This window comes from Phalangium opilio, unplaced genomic scaffold, assembly GCF_054372755.1.
Source record: "Phalangium opilio isolate 3A_F unplaced genomic scaffold, DU_Popi_V2 ptg000093l_1, whole genome shotgun sequence".
NCBI classification, from domain to species: Eukaryota; Metazoa; Arthropoda; class Arachnida; order Opiliones; family Phalangiidae; genus Phalangium; species Phalangium opilio.
The window spans coordinates 2,203,015-2,217,975 of record NW_028324198.1 but is presented as its reverse complement, the minus strand read 5'-3'; the positions used below and the strand labels follow the sequence as shown (position 1 = coordinate 2,217,975).

At 39.4% G+C, this 14,961-nt stretch overlaps 2 long non-coding RNA genes across 2 annotated transcripts; one reads left to right on the top strand and one right to left on the bottom strand.

Annotated features, from left to right (window-relative positions):
• Positions 1-12,560: 12,560 nt before the first annotated feature.
• LOC149640254 (uncharacterized) lies at positions 12,561-13,931 on the top strand. Its single transcript, XR_016372203.1, has 5 exons — positions 12,561-12,915; positions 12,987-13,042; positions 13,191-13,398; positions 13,490-13,586; positions 13,669-13,931. It is a non-coding gene; the product is annotated as an uncharacterized LOC149640254 (long non-coding RNA).
• Positions 13,932-14,041: 110 nt separating this feature from the next.
• Positions 14,042-14,667, bottom strand: LOC149640253 (uncharacterized). Its single transcript, XR_016372202.1, has 3 exons — positions 14,578-14,667; positions 14,246-14,505; positions 14,042-14,166 (listed from the first exon to the last, which is right to left on the bottom strand). It is a non-coding gene; the product is annotated as an uncharacterized LOC149640253 (long non-coding RNA).
• Positions 14,668-14,961: the final 294 nt, after the last annotated feature.

Sequence of the window (14,961 nt, the reverse complement as noted above, 5' to 3'; positions counted from 1 at the left end):
GATTATAGGATTTTCATAGGTCTTTGCATAAAATTTGAATTAAACCCTTACCTTGCCAAGGTATATGACTAACACTATACATAGATAGATTTTAAAATGGTGTTATTATCTATCTCGAAATTTTGTCTTGTATTCATAATTTTCATCTTTTTGGCTTAACAACAAACTAGATTTTCCTTTCGAAATAACCGTATGTGGATATTTATTAGCAAAATCAGGAATCTTCCATTTCATTACGACAGACAGCTAAGCAGACTACACTAGTTTGAAGCGCTTTTTCCTCTTTCCCTTTCCAACGACCATATCAAAGGACTAGGATCTATAGTACCTTGTCCATGAGTAATAGTGTCTGAATATGGTATTTGGCGGTTCGAGGATGTCTCGCGTGTTTTAACGTTATGCCTATGGCGTCTTGTATACTTCCCTCCCGTAGGGAGGTTTCTTATATTACTTCTGGATCAACTCACTCTTGAATCTTGATACTACCAGCACGGAGATGTATTTTAAGAAATGATACAACTCCGTGGTTGCAAGACTGGCAGCACGACACTTTTGATCCAGTCCTCTATCTCTCATGACTAGTTAATTGTAAAGACCGGGCCCTTTTTTATCCAAAGTCTAGTTCCTAAACCATATTTAGTTTTCACATATGGGGGATTCATACCATTTACGCCAGGAGGGCAGGCTACCTGGAAGACAAAAACCCCTTTTACATTTTTTCCTCCTGGCCTTCAGGTGTAAATGGTATGAATCCTCCTTGTGTTTAATAATTGTTAGACCAAATGAATGGTTTAGCAAACAAACAGATAGTCTAAATTCAATAAAGATAGTTAATAGCCTATTTATATTATTGGAAAAGAAAAAATGGAGGTAATGCCTCAGGGCAGGGAAGGAGAGGGGGCGCCACAGAAGGCCCCCCAGGATGTCGTCATCAGGGTTGTTTGATTTAAATCACTGATTTAAATCAAGCGATTTTTTAAAAAAATCAAGAATATATTTTTATTTTTAAAAAATGTTTTTTAAGATTCCAAGAAGTAGTTTAAGAAACTCGAGAAGAAACTTAACTAGAAAAGACCTAAAATTAAAAACAATCATGGTTTTGGTATATTTCAGTTCAAGTTTTTCCCAGAACTACAGTTTGTCTTGCTGAAAAGGCTAGGAAATGAAATAGCGGTCAAGCTAGTATTTTTATACAAGCATTTGAATAGTAATAATATCCAATAGCTGCTTAAATGTCATGATTATTTTGCTTTTGGTTAATTTTGGCTAAAAAGTTTTCATGTTGGTAATTTACTATCTAATAGTTCAATAAAAATAAAAAAATCAAATAAATGAATTAAAATCAAAAAAATCCGATTTAAATCAAAAAAATCCGATTTAAATCAAAAAAATCCGATTTAAATAAAAAAAATCGATTTTTTTGATTTTTTTGAAAAAATCAAAAAAATCAACAACCCTGGTCGTCATCCAAATGGAGGATGACGACAGGAAGGAGGAGGCTGTCGCCAAGGAGACAGTTTAATTTTTGTTTTGTAAGTAAAATAAATAATTAAAGTTCTTAGAAATAATGTGATGAATTATATTAAACTGGGAAAAATGTTAACAGTTTTCAATGTGTTAGACATGAATGTCATATTAAAAAATTTAGGTACAAATATAATGAATGACGAAATATAGTTCCTTAAGCAGTGAAACTCTGAGCATATTTCTCCAGAATAGGCAAAACTTTTGTTAGGGCTAAAATGTACTATTATGAGTAAAGTCTCATAGTTATATGGATTAGCCAGGATGTTGTGGGTGACAATGAAGGGACCTGTTGCTAATACGCGCGAAAATTTAAACTAGAAACTAGCCTTATAATTAGTTGTTACTGGCTTTTCTACCAGTATTATATGGTTTATTTAATTTCCTGTGTCCCAATAAAATACTTCTTAGAGTATAATTATTCTTCTTGTTTTATATAGGATCATTATTGACCTGTTTTTTTTACTAATTTTAGTTTGTAAAAATCATAAAAATTTCATTGTTTTAAAATTATTATTATTAAAATTACATAAATCCGTTTTCTAATAATCATTTAAATTTGGACTATTATTCGAATTTTTTAATTCATACCGGGGGGGGGACTAGCATATCATAAATGGTGTGCAGTTTTATAATGATTTAATCCAATTTTATTTATTAATTCAACATTAATTAACCATTGTAATATTTAATAAAATATGTTCTTAAATGTAAGGTTTTTCTAATGATTAACTAGAAACCTACAATATTGTAACATGGCTGCCGGAACTCTTGGAGCTTCCACTCCTTGGTTCTGGCAGGGCATATCTAGCCTCATGTTACAAGCCACTCCCTCTTCCACAGATGTTATCTAGGATAATTTTAGTTTTGTCAATCAGTTCTGTTTACGATTTCTCCGAAGACGGATCGACTTTTGTATACTAGTTCGGTTACGGGTTTATCCCTACATCGGTTAACTGATATATAATTATTATTGAATTTGGACTAAAACTATAAGTTGTCCGAATTTATTTTATGGCCCTCGGGAAATTATTCCCTTGAATTAAGTTTATTTTACTGAGGGTTACATTAATGGCGCCCGAACAGGGACCCGATACAAGTAGGTCTTAAGCCTCGGTTTTGTCCCTGAAACATTGTTGTTGTTACCGGCGAGATTTCAACGCCCTTCACGCGGGATATTAAGCCTCGGCTCTCTTGGTGATTAATTACGCTGGTTTACCCTATTAAATATTATTCACTTAATGCAAATTGATTGTAATTAATTAAAATTAATTAAAATTAGTTTTTTGTATTAATTAATAAACTCTATAATAATGGCCCACGGTCAAAACCCTATGGATAACCAAAAATGGAGTTCGACCCAGAAGGACGAAGACGACGGCGATCAACCGTCTTTCAATAATGAAGAAGATTCGGAAGAGGAGTTCGATTCCTTACTACCAGCAGAACGGGAGGAAGATCTTGCAGCTTCCTTCAACAACATGCTTTACATGGAGGACTTAACAAGAAAGAAAAAGGAAGAGAAGACTATTGTTTCCTACTTAAACCCTTTAGCCTCGGGAGAAACTCCCTATCAACTCTTTCCGATGAGAGGCATTCCTCCTCCTGCGGGGTCTTCTACCCCTTTAACTATCCCTTTCGTTCCGTTGATACCCCCTCTAAATTGTTCTTTGCCATGGAGCAAAAGGCCTTTTCTGCGAATATAATCCATGGTCTATACGGACCTGGACATAACGTATGTACTGACCCGGCTGAGATTAGACATATTGCGAGCTCCTTTTATGAAACCTTATATTCCAAAGACTTAGTCGGCCCTTCTAAACCGGATCTTGACACAATTTTCCAAGATCTACCTACCCTTACCGCTTCTCAGGCGGAGGTTTTGGAGGCGGATTTTACCTTCGCTGAAGTTGGCTTTGCTGCCAAATCACTCTCGCATGGTAAAGCCCCAGGTATTGATGGTTTGCCTGTCGAGTTTTACTTGGCTTTCTGGGACACCATTGGCCCCCTTATGTTTGAAGCCTTTCGGGATATTTTAATACACCCTAACATTTTACGGAGATTTAGTCAATCAATCCTTAGTTTGTTACCTAAAACAGGAGATCTGTTGGACATTCGCAATTGGAGACCAGTGTCGCTTACGAACTCTGACTACAAAATTTACACTAAATTATTGGCGCTACGTATGAATGAAGTCATCAGCTCTGTTGTAGGGCCTAGTCAGACTTATTCAATACCAGGCAGATCAATTTTTCAAACTTTGGCATCCCTCAGAGATCTACTATACCTAGCCAATAAATCTAATGAAACCCTAGCTATAATTAACATTGACTTTGAGAAAGCCTTCGATAAGGTAGATCATGATTACCTATTCGAAATGCTACGACGCTTTGGTTTTCCACCCTCTTTTATTGCCAGGATAAAGGCCATCTATTCAGGTGCCTTTTTTAGACTAAGAGTTAATAACTTGCTCTCGGCACCAATCCCTTTTAGTCGTGGGATCCGTCAAGGTTGCCCATTATCTGGTCTCCTTTTCTCCCTCGCAATAGAACCTCTTTTTGCACACATTCGACATACGCTTTCGGGCAGTGCTGTCCAAGACCACAGGAAGTATAAATGCGCATCGTACGCGGATGATTAAAACATCTTTATCCGGTCAGACTTAGATTTTAAGGTATTACGCTCCGCTCTAGACCTTTATTGTAAAATCTCAGGTGCTTCTGTTAACTATGCTAAATCCTTTGGTTTGTGGTGCGGCGCTTGGCGCACCCGCTTAGATTGTCCGTTTAACATCCCTTGGCGCGCCGAGGGTGGAAAATTCCTAGGAGTTCACCTCGGTAATGAACGTTCTTATGAAGATAGAAATTGGCCGGAACTTTTGACGCGTCTTCAACGCACACTAGGACGGTGGTACCGTCTAAGACACTTATGCTCGGTTTATGGCAGGGTCCTTATTATTAATCAGCTGGCCTCCTCTGTTTTGTGGCATCGCTTAAAAGTTCTTGACCCCCCTTCTGAGTTTGTTCGAGATGCCCAAAGTCGCCTCTCCCAGTTCATGTGGGACGGTGTCCATTGGGTATCCTTTAAAACCCTTACCCTTGACAAACGTTTTGGTGGATTGGGTCTGGTGGATGTAGCCACTAAAATGAAAGCTTTTCGGTTGGCTCAAGCAGCTGATATACTGAATGGCAATCCCAATGATTCCCCTCATATTGACATTGCGCACTCACTACTTCGACTTACTTTCCCAAATTTTACTACAATACGTAACCTTTTCATGATGGAACCTCTAACAACCTGCTCCATCCCAGTATATAAGACGTGTCTAACCACGTGGCAACTCTCACCATTGACCATTTCCCTCGACCTATGTCTTCGGGAAACGGTTTTCTCTTTTCCGATTTTTGACAATCGCTTTATTCGGGATAGGGATGGTGAAACGCTCAGCGGAATTCTACATTCCCGTTTTACCCATAGTGGTATAAACTCGATTGGTGACCTGCTTCACCATCGTTCACTCCGTTGGAAGAACTTTGGTGAAGTTATTCAGTCTGATCGACCATCACGTTTTCTTTTTAAAACGTTTGACACTATTAAAGAGTCAATTATGTTATCATTACCTCATATATTTAATGAGTATGGAATTGTTCATGGACACATTTTTGGGGGCTCTGGTGACCCAGTATTTAATTTGAAACCCGACCTACGCTTAAGCCGAAATGTTGTCCCGCTGGTAGACTTCACAGTCACCAAGACAATCTACCAATCTCTGGTTCACCATAATATTGACCCCCCTACACCGTTTGCCGCACTTCCTTTGGTACCACGCTTACCTCGTTTTAACATCTTTGGTGTATGGCAACCGTCACGCCGTTTGAAGTTTACGACTCGAATGGAGAACTCCCTTCAATGGCGCCTAATGCATGGTAGTCTACCTTGCCCTTCGCGTATGCACCATGTCCATACTGATTATGCCACGCCCTCATGCCCGTTCTGTCCATGTGTTGGGTCATTAGATCACATGTATCTCACTTGCCCGCTCTATGAGACAGTCTCCTCTCGCGTTCTTTTGTGGGTTCACGAGGTCCGACATCACGCTCATGATGATGCTGATGTCTGGTTCCTTCCCTTAGGCAAGAATCACGATTTTTGCAACCTTGCCTTTATTTTACTAAAACGCGTTTTTTACGAGTTTTATAGCGTCATCCCGAACAACACCCTGAACCCCGTGGATTTTAATAATATAGTTGAACGCCTTGTTTCCAGGCATCGTCGCCTCACCATTGCTAGAGTTTCTGCTCTACGCTCTGGGGGTGACGATCCTGAATTTCTAAAAATTCATGGGATCTCACGTGGGATTTTTCGATTTGCCAGTACCCTTTCCCCCTAGCAACTTTTTTACCCCTTTTCTTTTGTTCATTTTTTAAAACAACAGCCAACCCCTTAGTTTTATTTTCTTAATTTAAATTGGTTATTTTGATTTGTACTTTTGTACATATTGTCATACTGACACATTAAATAATCTCCTTTTAAAAACTCAAAAAAAAATCCCTTCCTCTGATGGGAATAATCCATCAGGTTCCGATACAGAAGTACCTAGTGTTAGGCCAAAAGTTCGCTTTTTCAGTACTTTACAGTCTAAGACTAAATCACAGCGATATCCTAATCCTAATAGGGAGGAGAATACTTCCCCTCTTAGGCCTACCGGGAATGATCCTCAACAACCTTCTGCAACGGGAACTACAGGGAATATCCCTCAAATTCCTCCTAGTACTTTCCAATTTGGTCCAAATACATCCGCTGAGGATGTAGGAAATCATTTACTCAACCTATTTCAGGCCATGGTGAATAGTTTCACGGTAATAGCAAATGCCCTACCTCAACTAGTACAAGCTAATGCAAATTTAGTAAAGGCTATTTCTCCAGCTCCTTCAGCTGTTAGAACCCCTGTTATCCCTCCTGAAAGGTTAGCTTTTTCGGGTTCACCAAATGAAAGTGCCGCAGAGTTTCTCATTTCTTATGAGGAATTCTCAAAGTTCCATAAACTTACAGATAAAGAGAGTCTATCTGCTTTGCCTCTCTTGCTTAGAGGGCATGCCCTTTTACTGGTTTAGAAATCTAACCCTGAGATATGATTCGGTACGCCAAACTAACCCGAACCATCCTAAGCTAACATGGAAAAGTTTTAAGAAACATTTTGAAGCTCAATTTAGGGACTCAGCTGAAGCAGATCCGAAACTTAGATTAGAAATTTCCCAAAGGAGGGAGAAAGATAAAGAATCTGTTGAAGAATTTATTGGGGAAGTAACAAAATTTAATGTGTAAATGAATCTCCCGTTAACGGAAAAAGAATTAGTTAACATTATAAAAAGTAACCTTAAAACAGAGTTGGAAGCTCTTCTCCTTTTTATGCCATTTACAACTCTTGAGCAGCTGAGGACAGCTTTAAAAACAGTAGAAAGAAACCTGCACAAGGAAGATAAGCCTACTGAGAAGAAAAAATCTCCTTCTAAGCAGTCGAATAGGGCTTGGGATTCCCGAAATAATGGAGCCTTTGCTCCACAGCCTTATGCCATGAATTGGATCCCTCAACCTATGTATTATAATCAGAATGCCCAACCTTGGGAATGTCCTAATCAAAATATGGGAAACCAAAATAGGTCAATGATCCCAAATGTACAAGGAAATAACTCTTGACCTAATTCAAGGTCTAGGTATAGAGCCAAATCCCCAGCTAGACAATTCAACCTGCCTACCTGTTACATATGTCAGAAGACTGGACATTACGCTACCGACTGCCCTGATAAACAACCCAGCAAGTCGGGGGAAGCCAAAGCGGGAGAGATCCCTCAGGGTCCCTCTCCCGATGCCCAATAAAAATCCCTATCAAGAAGCGTGTCGCGTTCCCTTTGAGGATTGAATCCGTGAAGAAAGGTTCCATTCACAAAAGGGTTACTATTCCCGTTATATTTGAACACGCGACAGTACACGCAAAATTAGATAGCGGGGCAGATGCTTCTTTTGTTAGCTTAGATCAATGGCAAAAGATTTGTAAATCTAGAAATTCTTCAGAGCTACCTGAAGATGAACATTTAGATTGTGTAGTTTGGGGCGACGGCAGTTATACGTTTACCAAAGGTTCGCACGAACTTGACTTCTGTCTTAAAGATAATGGGAATGAAAAATATTTTAAATTTCAATTCTACATTGTTCCTTCCCTCACTAGTGACTTTATATTGGGACAAGATTTCCTTGAGGAATATAGGGTCAAATTAGATTTTGAATCTTCACATTGTTTAGTGGGTAATTTGAAGATCCCTTTTTCAATTCCATCAGAAAATGATCCAGTAAACCAGGAGATATTAGATAACATCAGGGAAGCAGTTTCCGCAGCTCCTATTTCTAATGACCAACGTCTACAACTAGAATCCCTTTTGTTAAAATTCCCTGAGTTGTTTTCGGATAAAGTAGGAAGAACAGGACTAGTCTTCCATGAGATTCATACGGGAAATAGTCCACCCATACAATCTCAACCTTATCGTGTAAATGGTCAGAAGAAAAAAATAATCGAACAACATGTTAGGGAAATGTTAGGTGACGGGATCATTAGACCCTCAGTATCTCCTTGGGCTTCGCCCGTTGTTTTAGTTAATCAAACAAAACGGGGTAAACCCTATCGGTTATGTATTGATTATAGAAAACTAAATAGTGTTACTATAAAAGACCCGTATCCCCTGCCTATTATAGAGGATATGCTAGCAAGAGTGGGAAGACCTATATTTATCACTACCCTTGACTTAAAATCCAGGTATTGGCAAGTAGAAATGCAACCTAAGAGTAGACCTAAAACTGCTTTCGTGACTCATATGGGAAAATTCGAGTTTAACGTACTCATGTTTGGGCTTTGTAACGCCCCTAGCTCTTTCCAACGTTTAATCGACGAGATTTTTAGAGACGCCGATTACTTTCAGTTAATTGACTATTTAGACGATTTGATCTCTCTTAGTGAGGATTGGGATCAGCACTTAACGTGTTTAGAATATGTCCTAAATAGATTAAAGGAAGCGGGTCTCACCCTACAGTTAAAGAAATGTCGGTTCGCCCAAAAAGAGGCTACCATATTTGGTCACATTGTAAACGAAACAGGAGTGCATATAGATCCTTCTAAAATAGAAGCTATTCAGAAATTTCCTCCTCCTAAAAATGTTAAGGAAGTCCAGAGATTTTTAGGGATGGCAGGATGGCATAATAGGTTTATTGGTCACTACTCCCAAATAGTAGCCCCTATTAACAAGCTTAAAAGGAAGGATCAAAAATTTAATTGGGATACCGAACAGCAACAGGCGTTCGAAAAGATCAAGGAAGAAATCTGTAAGGCTCATCCCTTAGCTTCCTTTAGAAGGGATTCCCCGTGCATTCTCACTACAGATGCTAGTGATGCAGGGTTAGGTGCCCTTCTTTCCCAAATACAAGACAATGTAGAAATTCCTATAGCCTATGCTAGTACAGGACTTAAAGACGCTGAAACTAGGTACTCCACTTGTGAGGAAGAATGTTTAGCCATTTGTTGGGCAGTTAAGAAGTTAAGGCCCTTTCTAGAAGGTCGTAAATTCACTGTCCTCACTGACCATCAGGCTTTACAGTGGTTATTTAAAATCAGGGAACCTAATTCTCGTCTAGTTAAATGGGCAATGTACCTTCAAACCTTTGACTTTACTATTAAGCATAAAAAAGGAGTAGAAAACGTAGTAGCAGACGCTTTGTCGAGGGCCCCGATAAACGTTTTAAGTATTAACTTTAGCTCATCTACTTCAAATTCTACTAGTAAATTGGATCCAACTAGTAGCATTACCAGTCAAAATTCTACGGTTCTACTGTTCAACTTCCTCTAGTGATTCTGTTGAAGGTCGGATACGTCCTCCAGGTCCTAGAGCCTTATATTCCGTATTTACATTCAAGATGTAAGAAAATCTCAAAGGGAAGATCCATTTGCTTCCCCTATTATAAATTCCTTGCAAGGACCTAACCCAGTTTGGAATAAAATGTTCGAACTAAAGAATGATCTTCTCTATAGAAGACCTTACAGGAACCATCCTGATAAAAGTCATTTACCTCCTCGTTTAAGGCTAGAAGCCATGAGGTTATTACACGACCACCCACTATCAGCTGACAGGGGCAAAGATAAGACCCTAAGTAAGGTGACATATAGATATTGGTGGCCCACTATAGTTAGCGACGTCCAGGATTATGTTAGAGGATGCTCTTTATGCCAACAATTTAAGGCTAGAAATAGGAAAAAGCCAGGGCTAATGCAACCCTCTGAAATAACAAGTCCTTGGGACCAGATTAGTGTCGACATAATGGGACCTTTCCCTTCAAGTAGACACCACTATAAATATTTAATAGTCTTTGTTGATTATATGACTAAATTCGTGGAAATGATACCACTTAAAACTATTACAGCTAGGACTTGTGTTCGAGCTTTTAAGTCTATTATTACTAGGTGGGGAGCTCCTAAAGCTATTCTCAGTGATAGAGGGGTGCAGTTTACTTCGAAACTTTGGCTGCAGACGTGCAGAGCTTTTAAAATAAACCCAAAGTTTACCACCCCCTACACACCTAAGGGAAATCCAACTGAAAGAGTAAATAGAGTAATAGGCGAGTTAATATCATTTATGTAGGGAATCATCATGATAGATGGGATGAATCCCTTGACCTTCTTCAATTCGCTATAAATTCCGCACCCCATGAAGCTACGGACAGATCCCCTTTCTTTTTGAATTTAGGGCGGGAGCCACGTCTCCCTTGGGATTTAGACATTGAAGAACCCATTCAGGACCCTGATGACCCCAGTCGTAGTAAAGCTTTAAAAGTTCTTAAGGAACAATTAGCATTCAGTAATGAATTGTCTAAGTTAGCTAATGCACACCAGAAAAAATACTATGACCTCCGCCATGACCCTCTTGAATTTGAGGTAGGAACCCTAGTATGGATGGAAACACATCCTTTATCAAGCACGACAGGTCAGCTTATGAAAACGCTTAGTCCTAAATGGGCAGGTCCCTTTAAAATAGTAGCAAAACATTCTCCCGTTGTCTACGAGTTAGAAGATGCTAACTCAGGGCAGAATATAGGGAAAGTTAACTTAGAGCATCTAAAACTCTACTGGACTAATGTAGCTGTCTTCGACAATGCTGAAAATGCCCCCACTTCTCAATCGAACGTTTCAGATGATCCCGAGTCTAGTCCCCCAACGAAGGGTGGTACCGCGGACCACCCTCTTACGGAGACTTCCTCAACCACGTCATCTGAATCATCATCATCTTCTACGTCACCGTCACCTCAGGACGGTCAGGAAGTCGATCAACCGATCATTCCTACTATCCCAGATGTCCTTCAAACCTCGACATCAATTACTCTAGAAGATCAAGCAGCGGATTAACAGATCCCTCCTGCAGTTCAAGATGATTCACATCAACCTACAGATTCTGATAGTGAACCGGGCATGGCCCTTTTTGAAGACCCTCCTGTCCTCCTTTTTACCTATCATGATATGCGGGCTTTTCAGCTCGATCATCCCACTAACGATAGTCCGCCTTCTGCGGCAGGGGAAGCTTCCCCGATGATCATGGAAAATCAGTCGAAGAACGGGAGCTACACACATCAACTTCCAGTTTTACAGAAGAAATTCTAACGCCGGAACACAAATCAACGTCTTCTGAACAATCAGTATCGGAACCGGCGTTACACCATTCTCCTTCTTCTGGTTTTTCGGAAGAAATATCAACCCCTGAACAGATACCTCAATCGAAATCCCAATCACAGCGTGTGTCTGACAGTTCATCGACCACGTTGTCGGAATCAATGAGAACTCCTAGATTAAATAAGGCTACCTTACCCGATATATATTTAGAACCTTTTAAATTGGGATGGCGACGAGAGGTATGTAAGAGGGCGACGGTTCAGTCCGGAGGTAATGAAGTTGATATCTATTATCGACCTCCTGATAATATAAGGTTAAGGTCACCTTATGAGGTTCAAGTTTACTTTAATAATAATAACGTCCCGAAACTAAAAAGGGAATATTTCTGTTTTACCCGAGAGCCAATCTCTGTATTCCCTTGGGAGTTTATTATCCCAAGCCAATAAGAAAAATTACTAATACAATTTTAAATTTAGATGGCTGAAGGAGGGAGACCCCGTCCAGTCTGTTTTGAGGCCCCAGAAGGAGCCACTAATTTAAAAAGGAACAAAAAGTCACTTTCCATATTGGAAGAAGCCCAACGTGTTTGCAACGAATATGCAAGCTACTGTCTTAGTTGCGGACAAACTTCTCATCGGCAAATGGACTGTTTCCTTCCAAAAAGGGGACGAAATTCCCCTCTAAAATGCATCGATTGTGGAGGCCCACATTGGACCAAAGACTGTGAGACTCCTTACGTAGAAATACCAATAACCCTTATGGAAGCTCCCTTGGTCTGGACGACGTCCATCCGGAACCTGCTAACCTTCCGAAACCCGATAATTGACCGGAACCTGATAATCGTCCGGAACCTGCTAACCTTCCGGAACCCGATAATCGTCCGGAGTCTGATAACCGTCCGGAAACTGAAAACCGTCCCATTACCGCCTACAAACAGGCCAAGGAGGAAGTTCAACGTCATCCCAACTCTTGCCCTACGGCTCTTCCTCCCATTCCTCTTCCTCGTCCTCTAGCTCCTCGTCAGCCATGGAATCCGGTTGTACCTCCCTCGGATGAGGATGCTATTTATTGGGAACGTTTCGGAGGAATGGGGTGGAACCCTCGAATTCGAATACCCAAAGTGCTCCTTGCGTCAAAGATCAAACAAGCTAAACATCCTTTCATTTGGAGTACTACTCAATGTTTGCGATTCCACAAAATTGGCCACCATGTGGCTTCAGACTGCCCAGGAGGGCGCAGAAAAGAAGCCCTTGCCCGACGAGAGGCTCGTCGCCTCGAACGTTTGGAGAAGAAGCGCCGATAAAAAGAAAAAAAAACAAAACAAAACCTCTACCGCCGTATTCTACAGGCTTAGCCTTCCGCGCCCACTTGGATTCTCGTCGCTCATTGGTCCGTAAAGGAACTGGATTCTGGCTTCTTATTGGCGGCTTAGGTTTCGACTTTCAAGACGAAATTGAATTGCGGATGTCCACCAAATTTGAAATACGGTTTTTCGATGGGTAAATCGTTCAGCGTCATCAACCGGTTAACTCACCGGTGCTTTTGCTTTAGTTTCTGATGCTGAACGTAGCAGACTACACTTCATCATTGTTAGAGGCGACTTGGGTACACCGGTACGGTTAATATTTTGCTAAGTACGGATGCCTATTGGAAGAAGAGCGATTTACTTAAATCGTCGCATTGTACAGGTATGCTTTTTTTATCAATTGCAAATGATCTGTGACAATATAGTTGAATAAAAGTAAACGTTCATTTATAGTGTAAGACGTTTCAGCTCGTGATCTAAAATTATTTCAACCAAGGCTTAGGTGTTATGTAAGTTTAATCATTAATGTGACTTCATTTATCTTACTGCGTCGTTAGTAAATAACATGAGCATCGAATGAGCCAACTGACCATTATTAAAGCCATTCAATTCTCATAATAATTATATAATTAATGCAATATAGAATATTAATTATAGTATATAATAACATCCTACTGATATGCTGAAGTGGGTTCACTCAAGGGTAATGAGACAAAAGAGACAAAAACGTCATTCAGTGTAAACATTCACAGTATCACAGCCCCATAGGCAATCCTACCCCTATGGGATACTATTGACTGTACGTGTGATATAATCAAAGAAAGAAAATATGATAGATGGGTAAATGTTGCAGTACGTTCAACCGGTAAATATGGTTACAAAACGTCTAACAATAAAAATATGAATGAGTTTTTGTTGTGCTAAAGATTTGGTATAAACAGTGGTATAATTGACAGTGTCACACGAATGGGCTACTACAGTCAATATTGATGACGTCTACGCTTCAATCTATAATACAAACTTGAAATTGTTATAATTAACATCAAATACCATGTATTTACCACTTTATTTAGAAAATATTACAAAAATTTAATAACGTTTTAAGGCTTCACGAAGGTTTGATATTAATATACAGGATTTGCACATCTGGAGGAATCATACCATTTACACCAGGGGGAAAGAAACCCGTCTCTTTTTGTCCTCCATGCAGCCCGGCCTTCTGGTGTAAACTATCTATATACAGGATTTGCTGCTACTTAATGTCACCTCAAATGAAGTAACATCAGCCTGCTTGTGTAAAAGATAAGAGACAATGTTTGAAGGTACATTTGGATGTAAAATGTTATAAATAAGCAATTATATGACAACTGCAAAAATTTTCTCTCTTGTCATGAGAGTAGCGACAACGTTTCTTAATAAAAATTGTAAAAATAAAGCTATTTGTTCTGAAATATCGTTTTGTATAAATTTATTATAATTATAATTTTAAATTAGATTATAAATGCATTTATATGTCGAATGTCATTCATGTAATTGGTAATCTTCACGATATGTATCACTTATTATTGGTACAAGTTCTTGTATTGATATTCGATCTAGGTACTCGATACCAACAATTAGTACTCATCCAGGACTAACAGAAATTAGAAATGCCAAGATTAAACCCGGGAATTATAACCGAAAATCTATTGTTTTAGGCTTCTTCAACCTACAGCAGCGTTTTTACGCTCGTTTTTCTCAGCTTATTACTTGGTGACATTATACATTCTACCCGTGAACTGGAATGGTATATCAGAAAAGTTACGTCTTCAATTTCTGTGCATTGGAATCTCACTTTCATAAAGATGAATAGGCTCTCCAAATCCTAACCAGCACAATATATCTTAGATAGTCTTGCATGGTTCAGCTACACACGCCCCTTTCAATGATAAAACACGTCTGCTACAAGGTTTTTGACGACCAGAATTAACCCCTGTTACAATGCTATATTTTAGTAAAGATTGTGAAGTTATATTATTAAAATGTAAAATTATACTTCGTCTACCATAAAGTACACTATCGTTACACATTAAATGCTTCAATAAACTTCCATTCCAGAGTCATATTACCGAGATACAGTACATTAACCCTAAACATGTGGGAATTGGGGAAAATAGTCTGCTATTTGAAGGTTCACGAAATAGATGGCGTAAAGAACCTAAACATAGAGGTTAAAGGTTATTGCACTGACCTTTGACGATAACCGACACAAAATGCTGACATTACACCGTACGTTCAGTGTCAATTGAAAAGTTAACTGAACTGAACCGCTATCTTTCCTTGCTTGCATGAACATCCAATCTCAGCCCAGAATTCAATTTCGCCTCGAAGCCTAAGCCGCCAATCAAAAGCCAGAATCCAGTTCTCTATGGACCAATGAGCGACGAGA